General features: G+C 43.5%; 1 long non-coding RNA gene across 1 annotated transcript; it reads left to right on the forward strand.

Annotated features, from left to right (window-relative positions):
• Nucleotides 1-418: 418 nt before the first annotated feature.
• On the forward strand, nucleotides 419-3,986 carry LOC135289251 (uncharacterized). Its single transcript, XR_010352039.1, has 4 exons — nucleotides 419-554; nucleotides 727-813; nucleotides 2,128-2,193; nucleotides 3,639-3,986. It is a non-coding gene; the product is annotated as an uncharacterized LOC135289251 (long non-coding RNA).
• The last annotated feature ends 6,991 nt before the right edge of the window (nucleotides 3,987-10,977 follow it).

A 10,977-nucleotide genomic window follows, 5' to 3' on the forward strand; every position in this document is an offset into this window, starting at 1 on the left:
CTGCTCTCAGCAATGTCCAGGTACATTGAAAGAGGACAATAAAATCTCCCCTATCCCTCAAATGGCCTCTACTTACTGGCAACATATGGCTTTCAGTATTCAAAGAAAGAATTTGGGACACTCATGAGCTCCATCATTAGCCTAATTTTGTTTTTACTACAAAAACTTCTCCAACGTGGTCCCATGGCTACCTCCTCTGACCTAGTTAAACACCACTTGACTAGGATGTGTCACTGTTTTACAACTTAGAGTGGAGCAGAGATCCCAGAGTCTCCTGGCCAGGGCTGTGCTGGGCAGTTTGAACTTTCAGACCACATCTGGAGCTTGAGTAACACCTAATGGTCAACACAATATCCTACCTGTCCACACTGAGGAGCTGTCTGCTACCTCATAGTACCTGGAATTGTGTCACCAATCTCCAGAGACCAGCACCTACACACAGACTGGCAGGTCACTGAGACCCTGCTCTCCTTCCCTGCATATCAAACCCAGACTAATAATCCCCTTTCCAGCTCCAGCTCCAGCCCCAGCTCCAGCTCTAGCTCCAGCTCTAGGTCTGCTACTGCCTGTTCCCAAAGCCCTGCTTTATACTTCTAAGATGATACAAAGAACATGCTCCTACTTTGGTGCAAAAGCCCCGTTTAAAGGAAGCCTTTAAATTCTTCTGAGGATCCCTGACAGGACAGCCTGCATTCCAGCACTTACTCCTGGTTATGATACTTTCAGATATTACCTCCACCAAATTCCTGAAAAACCCCTGGAAAAACCCCCAGAGGACCTACCCCAGTGCTCTGCACTCTGTACAGTAGACAGGTAGGTGAAATTCAAGGTTATGGTCACTACAGCCAAAGGCCAGGACATTTAAGAACAGCCTCGCTACCTCCAATCTGCTGTATGAACTATTCTTAGCTGGAAGCTGGAGCTGAATGCTCACTGGGCACTCCAGGTTCACACCTCTGGAATACGCCCCTGACAGAAATATGCTTCAGCGTGAACTTGGCCGCATTTAGAAGAAGCTGCAACATACACCTCTTTCCCAGATCTTTCCATCTGTTTAAACTGTGAAATCCTGGGTTCCTCGCTGTCTGGTCAGATTAAAAGCTGCTGGCAGTGGGGGAGCATGACAGTTCATTTCTCTTACTTGGAATGATAATTACTCAACGTAATCCCCATAAAACAAACTCATAATCTTCAACGATGAGTGTGTGTTAAGTACTCATAGTAACTGAAATAAATAAGAAGAGGTCATTAATAATAAACCATGGTCTGGATTACAGCAGTCAACAGTGCACAGAGCAGCAGAGCTAGAGTTGATAAAGGAAAGTGGATCATAGCCCTCCACACTCTGCAGGCATGATGTTGTAAGGTTGGAAGCACTGTCTGTGTGTCAACTGAGCATCACCAGAATTCAGCTGTGATTTGTGCAATGTCTGTGAAGAAAGAGGTTAAATAAAGACTGGTCATAGTAGATGCAGAATGCTCTGAGTCCTCCTGCACAAGCCAGATAAACCTTGCTGGCTGCTTCACAGTCCACTTGAATCCACTAGGATTGCTACCACAGGTACTGCTGGGAGAGGACTTTCTTTACCTATGCTGCACCATTTCAGATTCCTCCATCTTAGGAGCTGCCAGGTGGATCTAGCTGTTCTGAACTAGACATTTCTCTATCTCTAGTGCACTTGGGCCGTTTTCTGGACTCTTGGGAAAATGTCTTTGTCCTCCAGGTTAGTGTCTCTTCCTAGACAACAAAGCAAATTTTGTGCATGCACAGGATGGACTTGGTAATGCTCCTCACTGTGCAAAAACTCTAACTAGGTTTGTGAGTTCTTCCCCAGCTGAATTCCCAGCAGCCATTTCCTCACATCACGCCAAGATTACATGAAGGTTAGGACCAAGCAGACACAGGAATGGACACCTTTGTGGGAAGCTGACATAGTTTTGCTAGCACAGCTCATTGGGAGTTGGATTGATGTTCCTGGTGTACCGAATAGAACTGAAATTTGGAGTTCTTGCTTAAATTAAAAATAAATGGCTACATTTGTACAACTTATATATGAAGGATTGGAATACATAGCAAAGTTCAACTATCACTTTCCTGTTTATATTCATGGATTGCTGTTTTTCTAGGCTCAGCTCTGGTTTTGCTGATGAGCTAAAATATAACCTCCTTAAACCCCAGCGGAGCAGCATTTAGTAAGTTCTTTCTTTAAATAATATTTCAGCCGGGGGATTAACTTCTATTTGCACATACAGCTAACCTGGAGGGAAGGCTCGGTGAGCAAAAAACCCTGGAGGGAGAGGACATATTTGCAGCAGCAATGACTGTTTCCACTCCTGCTGAGGTGGGGGGAAATCTCTGCCAGCTGCAATGGAAGGCAGAACAGGCCCATCTCCGAATCATGTAAAAAATTATCTGAGAGCAATTTCAATTAATTACTGCCCATAGGAGGGGGGAATGGTCAAAATGACTGTGTCTGTAGGGGTACTGCCCCCACAGAGGACTGCGTGCAGCTCTGCAGCTCCCCTAGTTATGCTCCAAGCAGCTCCATGCCTCAGGCACACCCTCCCTGCCTTCACAAGCACGGAAAGTGTGATGAGACCATGTCTGCTTTGATGTCCCCTGGAATAATGTCCCCTGCTTGCCCACTCACGTGTTGGCAGGTTTTTGCAGACCTGCAGTGGGGTGCTACTCTTCCCTCAGCAGTAGTCTGGGTTGTGTACCCCAGAGAAGACATTGCCCCTACAAAGAAGCTGAAAACACTAGACCTGTGACTTGTCTGTCTGCAGTGTCCCAAGGGAACTTAGGGGAACTGGGGTGCAAGGGGTCCTGCTCTTGCACTTGGGAAATCTCACAGGACAGGACTCTGTCTAGCCCAAACATAGGATTTCAGCTCTTCCCTTGAAAAGAGCAGTATCATAAGCATATGGTTAATGACTCATCCCAAGTGGAAAAACAGCGTTTGTTATATTTTATGAAAATTTTATACATCTAAGGTACTCTACATCTGTTGCTATTTAGGCTGACATGTATGTAGAGATTGGCAGAACAAGTTCTCTGTAGGGATGACTGAACTCCAAACCAAACCACAGAACTTTCAAACACTCAGCCTGCTTCTTGAAGGGGAATGAAGGGAAAAAAAAAAGAGAATGTTTTTCTGCTCTGTTGAAATGCTGCCTGACTGAGCAATATGCAAGGAAGACACTCTTCAGTTCTATCTAATCCGTAATAGAAGAGGGGCTTATTTATGGAGAGGAGTCTTTCTTCACAACATTGTACATCCCGAGCAAACTTGTCTCTGTGCCAGAACTTTCCCCAGGTTGCTCATGAAAGGGTCAGAAAGTTCAACTTCTTGTCTGACTCCTGCTCCTCCTCCCCGTATCCGCTCTTGCAAAACCCTCCCTTAGACCTGCTCCTGTCTCCCTCCTCTCTGGCAGCGAGCCTTTCTCATGGTGAAGCTAAGGGTTCTTCTTGAATTGTTCATACATTTTTCTTGCAGCAGCAGCATCTGGGTGGCAAGAAGGCAGGGAGCCTTACTGGTTAGCCTGGAAGTCTTCTGGGGTTTCTTGGGAAGGCACTAAATGTGTGGACTTCCATGGAAAGTCATGTTTTCCACTGTGCATCTGTTAATGTTTCTAAGGTCTCCGGTGCAAAATCCCCTGGGGCGGAGGACTAAGTGGTGAAAACAACTGAGGACATGCCTGCACGGTCCAACTCACTCCTCTGCAGAGAGCAAGATGGAGCAAGCTGTGAAGAACTGCTTTCTCAAACATCTCTTATTTATTAGCCATGCCAGCCCAGTTCTGCCAGGATAATTATGCTGGGCACAGCAGCTATCCTGTGCCCAACTCCCAGACTGGCACAGTATGTGTCTGCTCAGGGATCCTTCAGCTGTAATCTGTTTCTAATCTAATCCCCAGAGCACAGGGTCTGGAAAATAAAGTTTTCTGCCTCCAGCCATGCTGTGAGGCTCCCTGCTGTCTCGCTACATGTGTGTCTGGGACAAATTAACATGAGAACCTAAGAAAGGCCATACTGGATCAGACCAAAAGTCTGTATAACCCAGTGTCGTGTTTCTGCCAGTAGCCAACAGGAGAAGATCACAAAAGCATATAAAATGATACCTCCACCAAGTGCTCTCCCAAACTCCAGCCATTAGGGGCACAGGACTCCGGACCAGGTGTACTTTCCACAGATTTATTGATCTTTGATGCATTTGTCTGCCATGAAATAGAGCAGTCTCCCCAGGAAACCATACAGACATTTCAAATTTGCCACATTTTGGAGCAAGAAGCCATACAGCTCTTACTGTGGCTTGTTTTGAATCTGCTTCCTGCAGATACTTTCCACTTCATACTTCTGAGAAGGATGATTTCATGCTCAGATATCAGCCTGTGCCCAGAAAATAAATATGACAACTGGGTGACTGGTCAAGAGGCAGCATTTCCAGTTGAAAGTGGTGTTTAAGACTGGCCATTTATTGATGATAATTTTCCAAATAGGACAGTGGTTTGGTTTGGTGCAGTAGGAGAGCTTTTAGTTAAGGAGTGGTTAATTCAGTTGTGGTGCATTTAAGCCAAACAAGTGGAAAGGATAGGAGAGTATGAGCTTGGCAAGACTGAACATACAGGCAGGTGCAGGGAGGTCCCATGAGGGAGAAGGAGATGGGAGCAAGGTGGATTTCCTGGCAGAATTGGGAGCACAAAGGTATGAGTCCTCCACAGGAGCAGTTGAGGTGGCTTAGTGTCTAGCCATAAGGAGCAAGGAGGCCATCAAGGTGAATGAGACTTTGGAAGGTATTGGTGAAGGAGAAAAAGCATGCTAGGAGCTTTCTTGAGAACAAAAGCAGATACCAGATAAGCCTGTGGTTTGTTGAAGCTTTGGATCTTACCCTCTACACAGTGCTTTGTTTTTTCCTTGTTCATATGGAAGCAGAATCTGAAAATCTTGGAGCTAGTGGAGCCCTATCCAAGCATGTGAGGATTGGGTCAGGAGACCAGAGAAAGTCGCATTGATGTGAGAATTCACAAGTCCTACCTTCAAGGGTCATTCCAGCCAGTGCTATGAAACCCATCAGTTTCTTCTTGAATAGAAGGGTTTTTATAATTACTGAACAGAAAGGTAATGGGGGAAAGGCAGGAAATAAGCTGGGGATGCTTTTTCCTGCCAATCTGTAGCGCTAAGCCCTGCAATCAGATGAATGGCACACATTCCTGTGTAGGGTAGACACAAAAGTCTTGCAATCACTCAGGGTAAATCACTGTCCTCTCCCCCTGTTCTATAGTTTTTTGTGAGGTGGGATTGGGTGTCCCTGTCATGAATTTTCTTTATGGAATTGACCAGAACCTCATAACATAAAGGCCAGGCATACATTTTGGCTGCCCTTAGGGCTCATTCTGGCCAACAGCTTGCCTCAGAAACAGTGAGGGGGCTCTTGGACATGGCAGGTGGGATTGGGTTTTGACTGATACTGTGATCTTCTGTCAGAAATGTTCAGAGAAAAAGCATCAAAATTGTGATAGCCACTCTCGCTGCTATACCACAGTATCTGTTCCAAATGCAGGTATTGCAGCAGCCCAGGAATGCTCTTATTTCTGGCCCGTGTCAGTTCTGGGTTTGCACTGGCTCCTAGCTTGAGACGGCTAAATGTTGCACACTTTCTTGACTCAGCCCAAAAGAAGGGCATCTTACAGGCAATTATGGTTTCCAAAATTAGCTTCTCCACTTTTTTATCAAAAACTAACTTATTTTCCCAAATTACTTCTTTAACAAACGTTTTGGTGCTCTTTTTGCAGCATATATCCACTATGATAATAACCTAGTTTCTATACGGAAATAGCTTTGTCTGAAGCTTTCTGGCTAACAAAACAAGCAGGATAACTTTGTCGTCTCCACCCAGCACATAGTAGACATACAACAGTGTTATGCAATTTGACATGGCTGGCTGCTCCACCAGCAAAGGCAAAAGCCAAAAAAGATCTTTCCGCTGCTGTTGCTGGAGATCATACCACTGTAGGATGTAGGAGCACTAACAACATTGTGTAAGGACAGATTTCTGCTTAAGTGGACATACTTCTCTGTCAAAGGCTCTCTGGTATCTCTCATAAAAGCCCCTCATTTATACTGCATCTCAGACAGAATCTCTCCCAAATGTCAGTTTGGCATGATATCTGAAATGAAGAACGCTCATCCCAGAAGACAAGTGGTTTTATGGGCTTTAATACACTTTAAAATATAACAAATTATCTTTCTTCTTAGGCGTAACAGCAGGCATAGTCTACCAAATCCTTTTAAGTAATCAGTTGTGCCTCAGAATCTGAGTAGTATTTGGGAAGCAAGTTTCTTGTCATTAACCCTTTGAATAAACCCAAGTCTGCTCGCTCCCTCCCAAAGTGGCTAGTAGGAAATCAAGGAAAAATATGAAAAGAATGAACACAAAACACACCAATCAGGGTCAGCAGTATTGCTGTTCTTACCTTTGGTGATGTGTCCACTGTATAGAATTATTAGACAACTCAAATTACTACTGAAATATTTTAATACTGTGCCTTTGCATCTGAAACTGATAAAAATCTTGAGTGGAGTGGTTCAAGAATGCATTCACATGAACAAAATAATGGAAAATACATTTAGCAGTCACATGAATAATGTAACTCCCTTCTTGGAAGGATTATGAAACTGTAGTTTCTGCATTTCTTTGACTAAAATTTGGCTTTAGTGAAGCTAATGGCTAATCTCAGTCTTGGCCTTCTTCACCAGTATGAAAAAAGATAACAATTCCTGCTTTTCCATATTAAAAAAATATAAAAGCTGAAAGCTATTTGCAGTGGACAAAAAGCTGCCAATATAATGTATAATTAGCAAATTATTAAAAATTAAGATCTAAAAATAGATCATCAGAACAGTGAGGTATGTCACGAAGGACAAGCATAGAAGTAAACTAACTTGCTCTGTCAGAGTCTAAAAGAACTTTCAGTCATCTAGGATATGGAGAAGTTGTAGTTTAAAAAGGAAATTAATTATTCCCTTAAAAGGGAAATTGCCTTTCCTGTCATTTTGGGGTAGATTATTAGTGTAATCCATTGTATCACATAAATGTGATACAATGGATTACACTGCTGCTTACACTAGGTTTGAAGTAAGAGCTTCAGACTTTTTAGCCTTGTCTTTTTCTAGCAAGCAATCTCGATAAGAGTGTTTCTGATACCAGGAACGCTGCCTAAACCTGTCTCACATGATGTGTCAATGGAAACCTTCTTAAAATTGTATTTCCCCTCTTAGCTATGTTTTGCTCTTCATTTGACTCTAAGGGTAAAAGTGATTATTGAGATTTGTGAATTTGCTAGAAAATTGTGGCATACAAAGTGGTATTATGTCCCATGATTAAATCTGATGCTGGCCTGTTTGCCTCAGATTAGCTCAGTTTTCACTTCACCCGGTCCAAATTTATGGCTTAATCTTTCTCCTGCAGGTTCCTAACTCACAGGCAACAAAACTGAGAGAAAAATACGCCATTTTCCCATGTTTCCACGGGATAGTGATAGCCAGCTCCACTGCAAACATACTTCCCGGTATAACAAGGTACCTCTTCCTGTTCTTCTTCAAAATAACCCAGAAATTCTAGAACTTCTCTCCTTAGTTCCTTCCTCCTTGTCCACAGATATCATGTATTTCCTCCTTCTGCTTCTCTCAAAGCGCTGGTTACCACTGCAGTTGAAGTCCCACTTGCCACATCCTCAGAATCTCTTTTTCTTTTTCTCCGTCCTTCTGTTGTTTCTTTTTCTTCTTGGTCACTGGTGTGGGCTTGACATGGCACTGGCATCTCTTCTTTCTTAGCTGCTTCCTGAAACAGTCCTTACTTTTTTTATGTACCCAGTAGTCACAGCTAAGAACAACTACCAGCAGCCACATGCCTTTTGGTCAATGCCGCTTTTTTTTTTTTTTTGGGGGGGGTTTGGTTTTTTTTTTTGACTGTTCTTCTCTCATTTGAGCTATAAACTGTGACAAAGTTGGGGCTTTTTGTGGTGTTGTTATGTGGAAGCTACCACATAGTAATACTACAGATATTATCAGAAAAGCCTCCTCCTTTTTTTATCCTTTTCTCTTTTCTTCTAGAACTGTGATATCTCTCTCTTTTGAAACCTATTCTGTCTTTCCAGATGCAGTTCCAAAAGTAATAGGGACATTTTTAAACTTCATTTGTTCCTTTCTTTTTCACATCTGAATACTTCTGCTCCATTTGTAAAACAGCTTCAGATCTTTGCTATTTCAGACTGTAGTTACACAGTCATGACCTATTAATTCTTCCAACTCTTGCCAAGATTACCAAAACCACTCATGTTCAACCAGTGGGCTCTTTCTTCCTTGGCAATACATGGTCTGAATAACTCATTAAGGGAAAGAGTACTATTACCACCGGAGAGCACTCTTATACAGCTACAAATACTGATTTATGTCCACCAGCTCCTAACTTTATCCCATTTTCTTCATCATCTGAAACATCTGGCAGGTATTTTAAGTGTTTGACCACCATTGGTCATTAGAAGAGTTGGAGGAAGTTTTTTTGGATGTTCTTCAGAAGACTGGATCCTGTAACACTACCTTCTGTGCTCACTTCCTTTATGTGCTTGTGGGACAACAGCACAGAGTTTGCCACTAGAGGTGGTCTGAAAGCTGAGGGAAATCTTGAAAGCTTTGTTTCCTGCCTCCTAAACTCATACTGTAAAGGGACCTGTGCTTTATGGATTTTAAGAAGTCATTTTACCAAATGCAGTTCATTACAAAAATTAATTTCCATCACTTTCTCCATCTGTTGCTACTTTTTAATCAGAGAGGAGCAGTTCTGTGGTTAAGCGGTCTACCAGCAACCAGTGACAGCTTTCCCGAAATCTACCCAATTAATAGTTGGTTGGGTGGCTCCAGGCTGGAATTTCAGGGACATTTACAATGCAATTGCGGCTGATAATGCTCTTGACTATCATGGGATCATTGCAGTTGGTTAAGGCATTAGCAGGCAGCTATCATGTGCTCCCAAAGCTGTCTCATCTCCAGGCTGAACCAGCCCCACTTCCACAGGAAGTGCTCCAACCCTGGCTGTCCTATGAGCATCCACTGATTCCCCTCCGTTTAACATCTTTCTTGAACTGGGGTGAGGGGCAAAATTGAGAACAGTGTTTCAGTTGTGGTCCAACAAGTGCCAAGTAAAGGGGAGTAACTGACTCCCTACCTCTGCTCCTGTGGACACAGCCAAGGATGTTGCCTGCCTGCCTTGTTGTCAGTGGAATTCACAGTGGATTGCAGATTCGTGCTTAGCCTAAAGCCCACCAGGGCCCCCAGGCAGTCAATACCCAGACTCCTTTGCTATCTTGAGTACCTCTGTGGTAGTCTGGAAGATTATTTTAGTAACCTGCTTGAGCTAGCTTGGCTTGGGATTCTCTGGGATTGATGTAACATCCTGAAAAATACCCAAAGAAAATTTAGACTACTCTAATGGGCTATTTTGTACCATCAGTTGAAAACAGGAACCATTCGGGATGGGGATCAAGTCTTGTGAAGATATATTTCTAATGGCGGAACCCTTTATCACTCCGGACATTTTCTGAAAATTATTGCAATCCAGCTTGACTATGAATCAGCAGTCATTAAATCTTACATCGTGAGTACAAGAGGCCAGATAATACATTTTGCCAAGGTCTCTTCAGTACTTGTTGGAATGCAATGGCTCTTTAGCCTCTTTTGAGTGATGCATGTCACATACTGCACATAAAAAACCGTATGAGCACTCCATGTGATAATACCAAGCCTCTAAAGATTTCTTTGGCTCTTCAGTTGCTTAGCTCAGATTCACAAGTGGGACACAGCGCTTCGTTCTTCAGCTTGCATGGAAATGCTGACTTGTTTAATTTAAGAATTATTAGTGGGATTTTTAGAAGGGCCTTAAGTGACTTATGAACATAAGCCCCATTGAAAGTCGAATCCTACTTTCCATAAATATCGACCACATTTCTTCTGGTAAAATGTTTCTGGCTCAAGGGCCTCCTGCCAAAAACAACCTGTCTCCATTTCTAGACAACTTTCACCCTGCATTTTTGATATGTGCAACATCCCCACGGAGCACAGCGTTGCAGGTCAGGAAATGAGTGTGGAACAAAAGAAGCGTAGGAAGCGCTGTCGACTGTGTATCTGACCTGGGAGACAAGACACGGCGTGGCTGCGGCTGGGCTGTGAGAGCTGCAGCCTCCCTGGGACTGCAGCCAGGAAATTGCACAAAGCCCAGAGTGAGAGACCCTCACCAGTCTTTTTTTTTCACACTGACAGATGTCCCTCTCTAGCAACCTGTCATGCTAGAGAGAAGTTACAGAGGTGACAAAAAATGTTAGTCAGGGATTATGGCTGTTTCTCTGACCAGTTTCCATTGTCTGTTTTCAGAGATAAAATAGGTGAGCTGCTTAGACACAGTCTGTGGGCAGTAATGGACTGGGGACAATGAAGCCTGAAGCTGGAAAACACAGGAGGAAGCAGGAAGTCCTATGTCCTCTTCTTTTCCTGTAGCCCCTGTCTATACTGGCTGTTCACTCTAACAGCTGATTCTTCCCCTTCCATATATACTTGTGAAACATCTCACTGACCACGGTAGCTGGAGATTTCCAGAGTGATTTGAATACCCAGACGGAATACCTGATCAATTCAGGTTCTTTTCCACAAAGAGCAATTCAGAACAAGGAGATGAAAGGAGATTTCTAAAGGGAAAATGTTACTGTGACACCAGTTGGAAAAACAAGTATTCACTAATGTCCTTCTGTGTTCAGGTTGTCATCAGCACAGGAATTTTAGCATGGCCATCATTGGGCTACTGAGCCTTTGACAGGGAAGCATTTGCTGCAGTATTGCAGTAGCTCCCACCTTTAAAACAGATGGGTATCACTTCTGAGGCGCCTTTAATGTTACCTCGGGTTGGATTCCTCCAATACTGAGGGACT

Source organism: Passer domesticus, chromosome 1, assembly GCF_036417665.1.
Source record: "Passer domesticus isolate bPasDom1 chromosome 1, bPasDom1.hap1, whole genome shotgun sequence".
Classification (NCBI taxonomy): Eukaryota; Metazoa; Chordata; class Aves; order Passeriformes; family Passeridae; genus Passer; species Passer domesticus.